This window comes from Mesocricetus auratus, unplaced genomic scaffold (assembly GCF_017639785.1).
Source record: "Mesocricetus auratus isolate SY011 unplaced genomic scaffold, BCM_Maur_2.0 Super-Scaffold_100009, whole genome shotgun sequence".
In the NCBI taxonomy this organism is placed as follows: Eukaryota; Metazoa; Chordata; class Mammalia; order Rodentia; family Cricetidae; genus Mesocricetus; species Mesocricetus auratus.
In genome coordinates, this window is record NW_024429193.1 from 52,191,597 (window position 1) to 52,209,836 (window position 18,240).

The 18,240-nt window shown below is 45.2% G+C and overlaps 1 long non-coding RNA gene across 3 annotated transcripts in view; it reads right to left on the minus strand.

Moving 5' to 3' along the window:
- Positions 1-237: 237 nt before the first annotated feature.
- The window catches only part of LOC121142367, a 36,047-nt gene continuing 18,044 nt past the window's right edge, over positions 238-18,240 (minus strand). The window contains exons 3-8 of one of the 3 annotated variants that reach the window (XR_005879368.1): positions 9,947-10,152; positions 8,807-8,997; positions 7,966-8,028; positions 1,429-1,551; positions 1,085-1,269; positions 238-408 (exon numbers count right to left, since the gene is read on the minus strand). This is a non-coding gene — a long non-coding RNA (uncharacterized LOC121142367). The remainder of the gene's footprint in view (positions 409-1,084; positions 1,270-1,428; positions 1,552-7,965; positions 8,029-8,806; positions 8,998-9,946; positions 10,153-18,240) is intronic. The other 2 variants (XR_005879369.1, XR_005879367.1) reach the window with 2 other exon arrangements.

Genomic DNA, 18,240 nt, shown 5'->3' on the forward strand with positions numbered 1-18,240 from the left:
ATCAATACAGTTCTGAGCCTTTCAGCAGCCAAGGTGTTAGGGTGGGGCATTCAGGTCAGACAGGAAGGATTGGGCACCCAGCCTTACATTGCCATTAGGACAGCAATGGGGAGTGAGGCCTTCTCTCCAAGAGTTCTTCCCTAGAGATCTAGGCACAGATGCCAACTAAAATGAGATCAGAAGAGGTGTCTGCCAGGTTCTGATTCAGGGGAGCATCCCTGGAAAATAGGACAAATGTCATTTTTCAAAAAATTTATTTCAAGTGTGTGTTTTGCCTGCACGTATGCCGGTGCACCACATGTGAGCCTGCTGCCTCAGAGGTCAGAAGAGGGTGCTGGATCCCCTGGAATTGGAGTTAGAGATGGTTGTGAGCTGCCATGTGGGTGCTGGGATCCAAACTTGGGTCATCTGAAAGAGCAACGAGTGCTCTTAACCACGGAACCATCTCTCCATCTCCTCCATCTTCAAAAGCAGATTCAACTATGCTGTCTCTTTAGGCTATCTCCCTTCCCCCTGCTACATGCCCTAGAGTCTAGCATGAAAAGGAAAAAGACCTAAGCTGATGGTGGCTGGTCCTCAACCCCGCAGAGGCCTGATGTGAGACTCTCTCCATTGCTGGGAAGACTCAGACTCCAAGAGACAGAGGTGTCTGGCCTCAGAAACACATGGGCTCACTTTGGTTGCTTCCTCTCACTGGAGCAGAGGGTTGGTCCAGAAGACCTGGGCCTGTGAGCTGGCCTGCAGCCGCCATGCTGATGCTCTGAGCCGCGTGCTACCATCCATCGAATGAGTCTGTGAGGTTTATCTGAGGTCAAGGCTAGGCTTGACCATGAAATTATTTGCGGAATGAGTATATCGATGACCCAGCACCCAGCCAACCTGGAATGAGAGCCAAGCAGGACCGAGAGCCTCAGGCTGACTCAAAGCAAAGAAGGCCATGCAGCTGGCGAGAACCTTCCCGTGAACTCTTAGGCTTCTGTGTTAACTCAGGGCCCACTTCTATTAGAAGTAAACGTTTCTGACTCCTCTACAGAGAGGCAGACAATCTTATTAAACACCCACACGTCAGATTTCAAATATTTACACATTGTCTTGCCATGGAACATGTTTTCCACCAGCAAAACTAGTGAGACTCCATTCTAGCATGCACACCGTTGCCAGCGCAGTGTTCCCCGAAACCTGCTCACAAGCTGTTCCACAGCGCCGTGTCCGTCTACTTGCTGCACGCGCCCATGGCATTTTCCAGACTGGTGTAAGCTGTGGTCTTCTCTGTAAATTTGCATATGGTTATACGGGTAAGGGGTTGTAGCCCACCCTCTCCCTGGTGGGCTCTCTTTCCCTCAGATAAACTAGCCCCCTAGCTCCCTGTCCTCCTTCCCTTTCTGTTCCTTCCTACTTGGCTCTGGGCAGCAATCTTCCCCTCCTTACCTGACTCTGCTCTTTTTCCCACACCTCAGACACACCTTGGGCATTCCCACCTTTGAACTTGGAGTTGAGGTACTGAAGTTCCTTTAAGGTGCCCTGGGGACAGGAGCCGGGCTCCCACGGCTCCTGCACAGCCAAGGCAATAAAAGTTAAGGGAGCAGCCACAACCTGTTCCGCAGCACGGAGGCAGCCCCGCCCACTCGTCTGCCACTCCAGGCTTCTTCTGACTTGGTTCTGTGTCTTCACCTTGCTCCCTGGACCCTTCCCGGCTCACACCTCCACTAACATTTGTGGAGAATGTTCATTCTTTCCACCTATTCGTTTAATGAAATAATAACAACAGCAGCCAGGGACTGGGAGTGTGGCAGTGTGGAGCGCTTGGCTAGGCTTGTGCATGGCTCTTCATTCATCTCCAGTGTGGCAGTGGGGGTTGGAGAGTGTGTGTTGGGAGGGCATGTGCCACTCTGGTAAAGCAGTGGGAGCGTAACCAGAGTCCTGCCTGGGAATTCACGTGTTACCTGTTGAAGATTCTAGGGAGCCCTAGAGGGAGACACGTACACGTCTCCCTCCTCCACCCCATGTCCGATTTCTACAGGCTGGAAGTGACTGCTGGGGGAGGTGGACAAAGGCTGATGATACTCCAAGAAGGAAAAGGCATGCATGAACTGGTGGGGACAGAATAAAAGAGACCCGTAATGGCAAATAGATCCCAGAGTCCCTGATGTGGTCGTGAGCTTGGAGAGCTTCAAAGGGTCAGGATGTGAAGGTCACTGGGGTTAGGTCAAGGACCCCCCCAACTCTGACCTGAGGTTAAGAGAATCCTGGTAAATGTTCAAAGGGCTGGTCAAATGGATTCAGGTCTAAGCAGCCTCTTGCTGCCACCTCCTGCTCGGGCCCTTTTGGCTTTCCAGAACCTTAGTGATGACACATACTTCATGGAACATCAGGCAGGACCTTTACAGCTTGGCCCAGGCTGACTTCATACACCACTGCAATCTCCGCACCCCCTGACCTGCTTCCTCAGCTCTGACCCTGGGTCATGTGGCCCCGCTATCTCCTGCTGTAGGGTTTCAGGGGCTGCTGGATTTGTTTGGTTATTTTGTGTGTGCACAGGTGTGTTCATACAGGTGCATGTGTGTATTCCTATGTGGGTGCACCTGCTGTACAGGCGTGTCTGCATGTGGGTGTACCTGTGTGGAAGCCAGAGGGCAAGCCTATGGGCTGTTTCTCAGCAGCCATTTGCCTTGTTTTTTGAGTCTCACACTGGCATGGAGCTTTTCTATTAGAGAGGGTTAGCTGCTCAGTCAGTCCCAGAGAATCTACTCGTTTCTACCTCCCCAGCACTGGGATTACTAATGCAGGGCACATTCTCAGTGTTCTGTGTCATCCCTGGGAATCACACTCAGGCCCTCTCCTGCTCACATGGCAAGCACTTTGTCACTGAGCAGGTTATCTCTCGAACCTCCTGGTTTTGTTTTTGTTTTATTTTTGTGATAGGGTCTTGCTATGTACTCTGGTTGGCTTGGAATTCTCCTGCTTACATGGCAAGCACTTTACCACGGAACAGGTTATCTCTCGAACCTCCTGGTTTTGTTTTTGTTTTATATTTGCGACAGGGTCTTGCTATGTAACTCTGGCTGGCTCAGAGCTCTCTATATTTACCAGGCCGGCCTCAAACATTCAATTGTTCTCTTGCCTCTGCCATCTCAGTGCTAGGATTCTGAGTATATGGCACCATGCCTAAGTAAATATGAAAATATTTACTTCCTTAACTGCTAACCCCTAAGTGGGGGCAGAAAAAGGAGACCCTTGAGACGCAATCTCTCACTGAACCTAGAGCTTGCTGGCTGGGCTAGATCAGTGGGTAGCAAGGCCTAGCATTCTCTTCTGTTTCCCAGTGTTGAGGTTACAGGCGCAGGTGTAGCCCAACACTGCTTCTCTTCCCCTGTCCCAGCGCATTACCCTGATTTCAGTGTCTACTCAGGGCTACCTGTAGTGTGAAATGCTGCTCATCACAGGGTACAGGGACCTCCCTGACAAGCTGAAGGGCCCTGCTCTCCAGTCCAGGCAAACCAGACAGGCCAAGATAGCTCCTCAGTGTCTTCCCACCCTGGTTTAAAGGTTTGTCATGGCACGTGAAAAGGAAACAGGACGTGCTAATACCTGGTGATGAAAGCAACATTACAGGAATAGTAATAATAATTATAAACATAACCCTGTTGACTTAGCCTCACCTAAGCCTCTCTACAGTCTCCAAGTTCAGTAGTAACCCATTTCACAGAGTGTAAAAGGGAGGCATAGAGGACTAGCCAAGGAGACTGTGTCAGGGTTTCTAATCCAGTAATGAATGAACACCAAGACCAAAAAAGCACCTTGGGGGAGGAAAGGGTTTCTTTGGCTCACAATTCCATATCACAGCTCATCATCAAAGGAAGTCAGGGCAGGAACTCAGACAGGGCAGGAGCTTGGAGTCAGGAGCTGATTCAGAGGCCATAGAGTAGTGCTGCTTACTGGCTTGCTGCTTCATGGCTTGCTCAGCCTGCTTTATTATAGAACCCAGAACCACCAGACCAGGATGGCACCACGCATAGAGTTGAACCTTCTCACATCAATCATCAATCATCAGTCATCAATCAAGAAAGTACTCCCCTTTTCTCTCTGCCCACCAGCCCTGCCTATCCCTCCTCTGCCTAGCTACTGGGCATTCATCTTTTTTATTAGACCAATCAGGTGCCTTAGGCAGGCAAGGTTAAAAAAATAAAGCAACACATCTTTACATAGTTAAACAAACGCAGCATAAACAAAAAATACCCACATCTTTACATAGTTAAACAATTATTCTACAACACGAACAAATGTAACAGGTCATTACTTAGTTAAACAAATATTCTATTCCATAACACCCACCCCCATTCAAGGAAAGGTATAAGAGAATGATCATCTATAAAATCTTTGTATATAGCATGTGTAGTCTACACTGCTTTGAGTCAGGGCTTCCTTACAGAGCTCCCTAAGACTCTGAATGTACATCTTCCTACTAACTTCTCAGAGAGGACCTCGATGGACTAATCGTGAAACTCAGAACTCAGTTTCATTTGTTCAGCAATCTGTGGCTGCAGTGGGTCAGGGAGAGCAGAACAACAGGAAAGACTGTCTGCATGTGCGCAGGAAATCCATGTGGGAAGGAGTTGCCGCACTGCTGTGCAATGCAGAAGATTGCCCCCTTCGGCCCCGAGTGGCTTCCTGATCTATCAATGAAGGGCTGTTCTGCACTGGGCTTCTTGGACCCAACAGCACTCCACAGAGACGCCTGCAGGCTCCTCTTGCATTGCCTCAGACTTAGTGAGGGCTGTCGGGAAGGGAGCCAGTCTCCACTACTTAAAAATAGAAGGGAGAGAACATCAGACAAATTCCAGTTGAGGAATGTTCTACAAAATACCTGGTCAAAAACAAGGAAAGTCTAACAAGGAGATGTGATACCTAGATTATAGCTCGCCAATTGATGTGATCTGTTAGTGATGGGAGAAGCTGAGTCAGGGTAAGAGCTTCACATTGTCTCAAACTCCTGTGTAAATCCGGCTTAGCTTTAAAATGTAGTTTGTTCAGAGAGGGGATGTGTTGCTGACCAGCAGATCTGTAGGCCACACTCCACTGACAACCCCAGAGCCATCTGTGCAAGGTGGCCAGAGTGGGCATCTCCTTGAGAGACAGCAGTTTCAGGGATCCTAGGGTGGAGTACAGGAGAATGTGATTTTGTATTCATCTTGAGGTCTAGCCCTCTGGTGTCTGATCAGAAAGGGGACAGTCTTCAAGAGCCAAGTCTGAGTGTTACAGAGTACAATAGATGTCATAAACATTTTGTTTCTTTCCTCTTTAACAAAGTCTCTTGTGTGTGTGTGTGTGTGCGCTATATGTTCATGTACCCGTGGACAGAGGTCAGAAGAGGACGTGTCCCGCTCTATCACTCTCCACCTTATTCTCTGGAGACAGAGGAAGGACTTTTCCTTGCATCTGAAACTTAGTCTGGGTGGCCAGTGAGTTCCCATGATCCATCTGTCTCCACCTGCATGCTGGGATTACAGGCATGAGAGGTCATGCCTGATTTTTATGTTAGTTCTAGGGATTTGAACTTGGGTCCTCATGCTTGCATAGTAAGTGCTCTTACCCACCGAGCCATCTCCTCGGGTTCTTTCATTCCTCTTTCTTTTCTGTGCCTTGAAACAGGGTCCCCAGCCCCCACTCCAGACTCTGCTCATTTTCCATATCCTCCTGCTTATATTTCGCTCATCAGTCACTCATGCAGTGCAGGATGAGCCACCCAAAGTGTCTTCCCTCCCTTCTCACGTCCCACCTTAGTCAGCCAAAGAGCCCCAGGAGTGCCCATGCCTTCATGGCTTTCACATGTGCCCTCCAACCTTGCTGTTGCTCTCCAGGCTCAGCCTCCCCACCCTGGACCCTGCTGGCAACATCTCCTAACCCTTCTAATGCTCAATAAAAAACAAAAACAAGCCGTGATGAAATACTTCAGGCAACCTAATCCCCAGCAGGTATAGGTAATGCAGTGAAAGTAGAGCTAAGCATAAAAACAAAACTTCACTGATGATATTAAAAGTACCCTGTATGACTTATTCCCTACCCTTAGTCTCTTCCTTTGCTTCTCAGTCCTCTATTTTACTGACTCAGTGTTTCACCATGTAGCTCGTGCTAGCCTCAACATTGCCATTCTTCTGCCTTAGCTTCATGAGTGGTGGGATTGGGCTGTTTTACTTTGTATGCACCCTTGCCCCAATGCATTTAGGTGGTCAGAAAGATGATTTAGTAGTTAAGGGAACTTGCTGTTCTTCCAGAGGACCCAGGTTTAGTTCCTAGCACCCACATTAGGTAGCTCACAACCTCCTATAACTCAGAGTTCAAAGTCTCTGGACACCCTCTTCTGGCCTCTGAGGGCACCCATACATTCATGGTACATATGCATAACCCAGGCACACACACATACACTTAAAACAATAAATGGAAAAAATGCATTTGCTCACTTTTACCAGGGTAAGGAAACTCTCTTCTGTTTCTGCTTTCGGTCATGAACAAGGTTTGGGTTTACCGAATGTTTTTGGTGTCAGCTGCAAAGCTTTCATAGCGCACAGTTTTCCTCCATCAATACACTACTGTGGTGTTTTACAGGAAGAGACCCACGCGTTCCTAGTCTAACATGGCAGGCTTTTAATCAGGTGATTAGCATGAGCTGATTTACATTCTGTAAAGTTCACGCTGGCCACTGTGTGGAGAATCCAATGTAGAGAGCAAGGGTGAGAAGAAGGAGATTAGCCAGAGGCTGTGATAGTCCTCCCAGGGACAGAGTGGAAAGTGGAAATGGAGATAAGTGAGAGAGATTTAGAAAGAAGGGAGATATTTCGGAGATAAAACTGACAAAACTCACTGATGGATTAGAGGCAAGAGGATGAATTGTGTGATAAGACCAACTAAAATGGCCCTATTTTATTTCATGGAGAATGCTCTGTTTAAATATGGGATGTTCCCCCACAGTCTGGTGGTCATAACTGGTAGCATCATTTTAGGTGTTTCTGGAAACTTTAGGTTGCAGGGCCTTGCAGGAAGAAGTGAGTCACTGGCAGGGGTGGTGTGGGGGTGTGTACTTTGGAAGATCTATGTGGTCCCTGGTCCCTTACCCTCTCCCTGTTTCTGTCTACCATGAGGAGAATGAAGAGCATCACCATATGCCCTGGTCACGGTGAAGTTCTGTCCAAAAGTGTGCATGAGGCCCAGTGACCAGGAGCCAAACAGAGGAAGCATACAAAGACACAGAGTTAAGGCTCTTTCAGACAAGTTAGGGGTCTACGGGCAGGCACCAAGCAGATATCTGGAGGTTTGAGTGAGAAGCTCAAGGACTGCTCTGAGCTGTTGACCTAGATGAGAGCATTGGAAGCCATGGCCATGCGTGTGAACGCCAAGGGAGAGGAAGAAATGGAGAAGATAGAAGCATGATGGCATGATGGCCATTGGCAAATACAGGGAAATGAGGGAAGGGAGTTCAGCAGTTACCAGTGGAATTTACTAAGAAAACATTCCCAATTTTTTTTACCACTCGTGTGCACAGTTAATCAAGAGGAAAACTAAGAACCATTGACACACTGTACTGAATAAGTCAACTGTGTCCTCATCTATAAGATTCTCTGGAGGAGGGAAGGGCAGCTTTCCCTCTGGCCTTTTCCTTTCTCTATGCTTCCTGTCCACCATAAAGGAAAGAGCCCATTCTTCGGCACACTTCCGTCTCCATGATAGTCTGCTCAAATGCATGGGGACAAGAGACCATGAATGCTTCATGCTGTGACACACCAGGTTTTGTTTAGTTTTTCTACCTCCTTAGCAGGACTCCCAAAACTATAAACACTATCTCTTCCACACACATTGGACTCACTTTATGAGTAACACGCACACACTCACGGTCTGTGGAGTACACAGAATAGAGCACTCCTTCACCCCTGCCCAAAGGCCTATTTAAAACTAAAACTGAATTTCAATTACCTTCGCTTAGGCAGTTTCTCCACACACCCTTGGAGATAGCATTTACAAATGACATTGAGAGTCCTAGCCAAGAGACAAGAAGACAAAAGTTGGCGCAGATGTGAGATGTGCGAGAGGCTTACCAGGGTCTGGGGAATCCCACCTGGCTTTAACTGGGCATTGCAAACTTAAAGTTTCCCCTTTGGGATTTATGGTTGGTGGAGAAAGGGGGAGGTCCTCTCAGCCCGTGCGCAGTCAGTTGTTCCAATTTCAACAAGCCCTCCCCTTCTTAAACAACCAAGATGATTCTCAACAAAGGTAATTTTCTGCTTCTCTGGTTCAATTCAATTTATCTTTTAAAAAGCAATTAGCACCCCTTTAAACTTCCTTTATGCCTGACTAATTGCACTTAGTTCAGGAGTTAAAGCTTCTCTCTCTCTCTCTCTCTCTCTCTCTCTCTCTCTCTCTCTCTCTCTCTCTCTCTCTCTCTCCCTCCTCCCTCTGTATTTAGACAACTCCAATAATATCTGGTTAAAGTATAAGCCTGACCCCAAATACACATTTTGGTTAACAGGCTCCTTAACTTTGTATGTATTTAAATTTCCACCAGTGGAGTAAGGAGAGGGATACATTTTTATTTTAAGACTTTCTTGAGTAAGGTGCATTTCCAATTAACTGAACATCAGAGGAACTGGAAACTGCACACCAGGGGACTTAAATATGCATTAAGAAAAAATTCCACTACACGCTTGAAACTAGTTGGTAGGCCCACATGTATCAGACACACCAGGGAACCTGTATTTTTCCTCTGTAAACCAACACTTCTTATTTACTTAGGCTGGGTAACGCAATCCGAACTCACCAACGCGCTGACCCGATTAGATAGATCTTCTTAGGTGGCGGCCGGCTTTCGAGAAGATCCAGGTGGGATGGGAAAGCAGCCGGTTGCAGGATGCTCCTTGCTTCCAGTGGAGACGGTTGAAAGAGAGTTGTAGAATTTTGAGTTCCAATCATCTCAGCATAGTGCTGCTCCTGACTTTGCACACCTACAAACTCATAAGTGGAAAGTGGCATTGGGAATGCTAATGTGTTCTTTTCGCAGCAGAGTTGGATGGCTGTTGACATTTGCATTATGTTGGAATGAACTGAGGAATTGAAGGAACAAAATGCCCCCTGCACCCCATCAAGAGTGATGTCATTGATATGGGGAACTGCCTGGACACTGGGATTTTTTTCTTACTCACATTTATTTATTTGTGTGTATGTGCATACGTGTATGTGGGTGTGTACATGATATGTCACGTGAGAAGATCAGAGGACAATGTGCAGGAATATTCTCTCCTTCCTCCATGTGGATCCAAGGCATAGAACTCAGGTCATCAGGCTTGGAGGCAAGTGCATTTACTTGCTGAGTCATCTCTCTCATCCCATACTGGGATTCATTTACTCTGTGTGTGTGTGTGTGTGTGTGTGTGTGTGTGTGTGTGTGTGTGTGTGTGTGTGTTTAAAGATTTATGTTTATCCAGATATGGTGGTGGCTTACACCTTTAATTCCAGCACCCAGAAGGCAGGGGCAGATGCATCTCTGTGACTTCAAGGCCAGCCTGCTCTACATAGTGAGTTGAAGGCCAGCCAAGGCTATATAGCAAGTCCTTGTCTCAAACAACAAAAAAATAACAACAAAGATTTATTTTTATTTTAATTATGCATATGTGTGTCTATGTGTAAGCATGAGGGTATGTGCAAGTGCCTATGGAAGTCTTGGATCCCCTGGAGCTGGAGTTACAGGTGGCTATGAGCCGCCCCATGTGGGTGCTGAGAGCTGAATTCAGGTCCATGGCAAGCACTCTTAACCACTGAGTCACCTCTCAGTACTGACACAGGGATTTGAAAACGTTTCTTTCCCCGTGCTGAGTGGGGGAGGGGGGAAGGTGGGAAGCAACTGAGATGCAAGGTGCACACAACATATTAGCAAGACACTAATCCACTTGACCTCACCTACCTTCAGCACAGACTCTCCAGTTAACTCAACCCCAAGACTTCCCTTTGGATTTAGAACTTATAGCATTCTTCTCTTTTTTCATTGGAGAGGCCTGGAACTGATTTCTCCTTGGCTCCTGGGCCAGTGTATTCATTTGGTAAACAGAGAACGGCCTTGCTGAAATGTTGTAGAGGTTGTTGGAGCCAAAAGAATCATCTCATCTCCTCCTAGGAACCAATTAGAATTCCTGAATGTCAAAATTGCCACAAAAAAAAAAAAAAAAGACAAAACACTCTAAAGAGGCACACTCTCTGAATTACTCTGGAAGTTTCCACTGGACAGGGCAGAGCAGGAGGCTCTAGGATAGTTTGGCAGAAAGCTGGGGGACAGTATTTTGACACTGAGTAGTCAAGAGAGAAGATGGAGTGACCACCACCAAAACCCAGTACCATAATGCAACTGGAGGCCAGGCAAGCATACAAACACACATAATGTATTGATGTTGGCAGTGGTCCCCACCATGTTTAATGTCAGAAGCCTGCCAACTTGAAAAGCTAAGCTCTAAAGATGAACTGAAAGCCGGTGGGCCCAGTGGGCCGATTGCTTAATTCTGTGGCCTTGCATCTGTTTGTGGGGGGGAGGGGGTCTCTCGCCTATTGAAAGGATGATAGATAGAGCTGTGAAATCTAAACCCCAGCTCACTGACCTTTCTCACCACTTCCAAGTAAACCATTCACCTGAAAGTTCCCTCTGTTCAGTTGGGTGGTGAGAAGTTTAAAGAAACTCCCTCAACCCGTTTGACTGGTTCTGAGACTTGAACCAGGTCCAACACCTTTATGTAATGCAGGACACTGGTCTCCAGTTGTGCTGAATTTTCACAGCAAAACCCCAAGTCCTACAACACACAGCATCCCCTGCACAGACGGGCCCCTCTCTGACAAATCCTAAAAATCTGAGGGTCCCACCTGAGTCTTGGGGAGCCACACAAAAGCAAATTATTTTAAGAGAAGTTTTAAGAGAAGCATTTTGTAGCTACAAAGACTAGGAAGAGGGCCTAAGCGAATGACAATCGTGGGAACAGCCAATTAACTGGTAAATCCCTGTTGTCTGTCAGCTGAACCAGAGGGGGGGGGGAGCAGCTGCAGCCCAATTAAACTCAGTATCTGAGCCGCCCCTGGGGGATTCTTACTTCTGGTTTACCTAAACATATCTGCTTTCTCAGACATCTTAGGGGACAGCTCACAGCAGTAAGCGCTTCACTGATTTCCTTCTTTATTGCTGCTGGCAACTGAGCTAAAATATGCGTGTAGGCAAATTGAAAGGATGGAGGGTCGGAAGCCCCCAAATTACACCTTCTTTGGAGTTTGGGTAGAAGGGAGAGGGAGGCTGTTGGGTGTTGTAATACACCAATAGACGAAAGAATAGATTGAAGAAACTAGCCGTCCCCACAGCCAATGGCAGCAGGGGAAGGTGAATTACAGACATGCCCATTTAACAAGTCTCTGAGAACCCAGTCTTTCCTCCAGCTAGTGCATTTGGAGAATCCAGAATGCCTTGCTCTGGACTCTGACAGACAGGTGTTATGCGGTTCTAGGAGTTGAGCATCCACGCCAGGATGTCTTCTCTCTGCCAGTTTTAACCCATTTTATCTTTCCCCTTTTTCTGATTGCAAAAAATTTTCCAACTTCAGTTCATCATCAGAACAGACACTTCATCTTCAGTCAACAAGTACCTATAAGGTGGTGGTTCTCAACGTGTGGGTCACGAACCCTGGGTGTCACATACCAGATGCTTACATTACAGTTCATAACAGGAGCAAACAAAATAATTTTATGATTGGGGTCACCACAACATGAGGAACTGTATTGAAGAGCTGTTGTGTTAGGAAGGTTGTAAGGGCTTGTCTCCAGCCCTTCCAAGCAATTACACTTGCAGCTGTCCCTTAGCTGGTCCTGGGTCATGTGAACCAGCATTACCTGCTTGTTTTTAAAGAACCCCAATTTGGAGCCAAAATCTCCTTAGCACCCACAAACCTGGACCAATTGTTGAAATATGTTTAAAATATTTATTTCAGACATGTTTAAGCAAATGTGATCTTAGGAGAAGATTTCATGCACCCATTAGTAACTGACAATATTCTCCTCTCTCACTTCAATTCTGCCCAGCTATACCACTTGTGGTATGTTTTTTGGGAGGTATTAGAATATTTTACAGTGACTCAAAAGCATCATATAGTCTTTTAGTTATCTCTTCTTCCCTATGTCCTGTTGGCAGATAAAGACTTTTAATTGTTATGACATAAATACAGTGCCACTATCACCCCCAATGTTAACTATAATTTCTCTATTTTATTTTATTTACTATATTTTTGAAGCCAGGTCTTGTGTAACCCAGACTGGTTCCAAAATCTCTATGTGACAGATGATGACCTTGAACTTCAGATCCCCCAGCGTCTACCGCATAACTCCTGAGATTATAAGGATGTGTCTCCACAGCTGGTGACAGGACAGGGATGTGCCCCCACACCTTGCTCTACAAGTTAATAGTATCAAATTCCCAATCTATGTTCTGATGTCCACAGTGTCTCTAAAATGTCTTTTTGAATTTGGTTCACTCAAATTGGAATGTCTGGAAGGATCTACATCTTGTGTTTGGTTGATGTATTAGTTTCTCTTCTTATAGTTGCGACAAGACACCCAGCAGAAGCAACTTAAGAAGGAAGGGTTTGCTTTGGTTCATGAGTTGAGGACACAGTCGGTCCATCATGGTGGGGAAGGCATGAAGGCAGGAGAAGAGACAATTATAGTAACGTTGTGCCAATAGCCAGGAAGCAAAGAGAGATAAATACCATTTCAAGGAATGGGGCTGTGTTCAGGGTGGGTCTTCCCACTTCAGTCAGCTTCCTGGAAACATCCTTTCGGATACACCCAAAGCCCTGTCTCCTGGGTAATTCTAAGTCTTGTCAAGTTGTCAGTCATCACTAACCATCACATTTGGTATGTCTCTCTTTATTAATGATAGTTTCCTTTGTTATTTTAGGACCATTATTTATTTATTGGTTTTTACGAGACAGGGTTTCGCTGTATTGTTTTGGAGGCTATCGGTCCAGCCTGGCCTCGAACTCACAGAGATCCGCCTGCCTCTGCCTTCCAAGTGCTAGGATTAAAGGCATGTGCCACCACCGCTCAGCCAGGACCATTATTTATTCAATAAACTATATAATTTCTGCTACAGAATTTTCCATGTTCTGGCTTTGACTCTTGGTGTCCTTGTGGTGCCGGGTTTAACTGCACTTTCTGTAAGCTGATGTTAGAAGCTTGATTACATTCAATATTGTTTTTTGGCAGTTATCTTCCATAGGTGGAAGAATATTGTGTCCCTAGTGAAATTTTAGTGACATTCATCAGTGGGTTCAAGTGTTGTCAGTTTGATCCACTACATCAAAGCCCCCCCACCCCAACATTTTATCTAATGGTTAGAGCAGTGAAATTGATCATTGACTGGCTCTAAGTCATGTGATTTCCTAGTTTTCTTTCCCCGTGAGCTTATTGTGATTCCACAGAGCATGCATGGTTACTGAGAAATACACTGTGTCCAGGAGGAGGTATGGCAAGGACTTAATTATTGCCTTTAAAAAGGCTTATCTAATGTGTGTGGGTGTTTTGTCTGCATATATGTCTATGTACCACAAGAATGCTTGGTGCCCAAGGAGACCAGAAGGGGGCACTGGATATGCTGAGATTGGAATTATACTTGTAAGCCATCATGCAGCTGCTGGGAATTTAACCTGGGTCCCCTGGAAGAGTCAGGGTTCTTAACCAATGAGTTACCTCTCCTTTTGCCCCCATTTTTTCTTTACCTTTCCTTTTTCCCCCCATCTTCTCTCTCTCCTCTCTCTCTCTTCTGTCAGAGTCTCACTTTGTAGCTCTGGCTGACCTAGAATTCACTATGTAGACCAGGCTAACCTCAAACTGAACAGAGATCCTTCTGCCTCTCCCTCTTAAGTGCTGGAACTAAATGCCTGTGCCACCACACCTGGTTTAATTTTCATTTTTATCAGAATGATTGATGCTTTAAAATTCCCCAAAGTTAGAAAACGAAGTGTTTCCATGAGGGCTCATAGGTTTTTCCATATTTAGTGTGGTTTAATCAAGCTACTTTTCCTCATGCTCAGCACTCTGTCCTCTGTGGCCCACGGAAGTTCACTGGCTCTTCCGTGTTGTGCTGTGTTTTGTTGACATGCCCTAAGTTCCTTTACTTCAGGGGTGACAGGATCTCCTAGGCTCATCAACCTCAGATTTACAATTAGCCATGTCTCCAAGAAGACCTGATTCTTTTTAATGGAAAACAGTAGATGTTACAATCTAGGCTCTTGGGTCCCTCATTGCTCATCTATCCTGGGCATTTTCAGTGGACAGAACTAGAAAATGCACATTATCTAGAGACAGAGAATTCAAGTTATTAACTTACCTAAGTAAAGATTTTTTAAACGATTTATTTATTTTTATTTTATGTGGGTAGGTATTGCCTGCATGTATGTTTGTGTACCAATGCATGTCTGGTGCCTATGGAGATCAGAAGAGGGCACTGGATTCCATGGAAGTGGAGTTAAGACAGTTGTGAGGCACCATGTGAGTGCTGGGAATTGAACCTAAGTCTTTTACAAGAGCATCAGGAGTCTAAACTACTGAGACATCTTTCCAGCACCCAATTTAAGTAAAGAATTTAAGTTAAAAATTTTATTTATTTTTTTGTGGGTGCACACTGGCTTGTGGAGAGCAAAAGACAGCCCCTCCTTGGGTCCTAGGGTTGAAGAGAGATTGTCAGCATTGATGGCAAGGGACCACACCACAAAGCCACCTGGCCAACCTGACTGTATTTTTGTACTCTTTGGTTTTATATTGTAGCCTGTATCTCCTGAGCTGAAAAGCTCAGCTCCTAATACTATTAATGTAACTGTGTTTGTCTCTCTCCCCACAGCAACATTGTCTCAAAATACTGTGACCAGCATTAACAGTACTGAAGACCTCTGTTTCTTTGTGTGTATGTTTGTTTTCAGGATACAGCGTTTCAAACTCATTTAAAATTTCTCTTTAGTCTATAGAATCAACTTGATGAACAGCTCAGTTAGTTTTCAACTTCAAAAAATTAACTTCCTTTTTTTTAATCACATCTTAGATATACAGAAAAATGGTGGGAACAGAAAAATGGTGTGAGTTCCCACACACCCCAGCCCCAGCCCACTAGTTGTAAACTATCCCATGGGTGCTGGGGATTGAACTCAGGTCCACACTCTTGTATGGCAGGCATTTTATCCACTGAATTCTCTCTCTAGTGCCTGAATTTATTTGTTTTCTTTTGACACAAAGTTTCATGTAGCTCAGGCCAACTTCACACTAGCTATGTAGCTATGTAGCTAAAGATGACCTTGCATTTATGATCCTACCTCCACCTTCTAAATCCTGGGATTACATGTCATGGTGTAGATTGAGTTCTGGTTTGTTGATCACTGTGGTCCAAGTTTGACCACTGGGAGTTTTTCAGTTTGTTTCTGTGTCCTTTAGGCATGTCTCCATAATTTGTCTTTTTAAAATGGCACTTCCTAACTCTCTGTCACTACCAGATGTTTTGGGACTGTCTTCTCCATTTCTTGTCCCATTAGAACCAGTCACTTCTCTGAGAAGACCTGGTTCCTTTGATTGGAGAATGGTGTTAGATACTGTGATCTGAGTGGTGTGTTGCTTGTTGCTATGGGGCCTCCTTAGCTGACACAACAAGGAAATAGATGTCTGTGCAGCAACCCTGTGGACAGACACAGTGATAGAGAAGTCTATGCATGCCCATCCCTGTCTATATTAAGCTAAGCATGAGTTCACAAGAGCATCTCTGGCTCCAGGCTGTCACCACATGGATCCTTCTGGCTTCCTCCAACTCCAACAGTGAGGTGACTTCACTCCACTTACATAATTGTTCAATTCCAGTACACACACATTGCTATTTCTGGGTTTTTTTGGTGTGTTTTAAAAGTTAAATTTATTTTTTATTTATTTTATTTTATTTTTTTGGTTTTTATGAGACAGGGTTTCTCTGTATTGTTTTGGAGGCTATCGGTCCAGCCCGGCCTCAAACTCACAGAGATCTGCCTGCCTCTGCCTCCCGAGTGCTGGGATTAAAGGCATGCACCACCACCACCCGGCTACATTTATTTTTTAAAAATTTATTTATTTATTATGTATACAGTGCTCTGTCTGCATGTATTCCTGCAGGTCCTAAGAGGGCACCAGATCTCATTACAGATAGATGGTTATGAACCATCATATGGTTGCTGGGAATTGAACTCAGGACCTCTGGAAGGCCAGCTAGTGTTCTTAACCACTGAGCCATCTCTCCAGCCCCTACATTTATTTATTCTATGTGTGCATGTGTGTGGGTGTATACATGCCACAGCACACATGTGGAGAACAGAGGACAATTGGTGAGAGCTGGTTCTCTTTGTCCACTATGTAGGTCCTGGGGATTGAACTAAGGTAGTCAAGTTTGGTGGCAAGTGCCCTTATCCACTGAGCCATCTTACTGGTCCCATAATTTTGTTTGAATTGTATAACATAATTGATTACAAAGTCAGAGCTATAAAGTAAGATGTATTTGGGCAGATCTCACAATACCCCCCCTTGATTTCTTCCCTTGGCATACACAATACTTTTCGTTATATTGCATTTTATTTTTCCTTTAGAAAATATAAGCAAACACATAGTTACATTCACTTATTTCTTGCACAAATGGTGTCTGCTATATGTACATATTTCTTCACTTTGCTTTGTTCACTAAGCAGCAGATCATGGAGAGCATCCAGAACAGCCAGGAGTGATCCTTCCCCACTCCTGCCCAAGCCCCTTTGATATGATGTGGTGATCTAACAAGGCCTCTATTGATTGACATTGGGTTTCTTCAGACTTTTGCTTTTATAAATAGCACAGTGAGAATAGCTTTGAACATGTAGCATTTGGGATCTTTGCCAGTGCATCTTCAGGATGGATTCCCAAAAGTGAGATTACTGGGCTGAAAAGAATGTATGTGTAATATCGTTAGATGCTGCCAAAATTTTCTCTGTAAGGGCTGCATCATCTTACATTCCCATCAGCAGCATGTGAGAGATTCCTTCGCCTACAGCTTTGTCCAAATGTGTTCCTGTGTTTGGATTTGTTACCTTGTCTTACAGGTAGCAAATAGTAGCACAAGGAGACTTTGTCTATCTGTCTGCCTGTCTGTCTATCTTCTATCTATAATCTATCAGCTATCTATTCATCATGCATCCATCATGTATCTATTATCCATAATTCATCTATCAATCAATCAATCTATCTCTATATATATCTAGCTGTCATGTATCCATCATCTATTCATCATCTATTATCCACCATCTATCCGTCTATCCATCTATCTATCTATCTATCTATCTATCTATCTATCTATCTATCTATCATCGCCTGCCTGCCTGCCTGTCTGCCTGCCTGTCTGCCTGCCTGCCTGCCTGTCTGTCTGTCTGTCTGTCTGTCTTTTACCATACTAGGGATTAATCTAGGGCCTCACACATGCTAGGAAAGTATTCTACCATTGAGGTCCACCCACAGTCCTTCACATATCGCCTATTACAAAGAGGTCCAACACCTTTTCATCTAAGTGTCATTTTATGTGTTTCTTATTTTGTGAGCCCCCTTGCTTTATAGTTTGAGAGCCATGGCCATGGTAAATGAAAGAAAGTCTGGAACACAGGTCTCGTTCTGGAAGAAACAACAGAGCCTGCACAAGACAACAGAAAAATAAACAGCACACATTCAAGTTTTAAAGCTATGGGACAAATGAAATGTTTGGGGAGTTGAGAGAATAAAGACAACTGTAATTAGGGAGAGCTCCACAGAGGAGGGATTTGAGTTAGGATTTGAAAGATATGCGGGGTAGCATAAGAAGGAGAAAGGGAAAACGTGCATGGAGTAACTGAGAACAAAGCGTGTTAAGCTGCAGAGATAGGAAGTAGCTCAGTGTTAGGCTTCCTAAGTCTCCATCACAGCCCCCTTGGTCAGCTGGTTTCAGCTGTACAGCCAGGAAGGTAATGATAATATCTGTCTTAGGAGGTTGTTATGAGGATTGAACGATGCAGCTCTCTTCCTGTTTCTGCAGGGGTAGGGATTGACCCCAGGACTCCAGCCCCCAAGATGCCACTTCTACCAATGCAGAAGTCTCTGGGATAGAATGGCAGTGTAGTTGCCATTTGTGCACCCCGTGTCAACCTCCCATCACTTTAAACCATCTCTAGA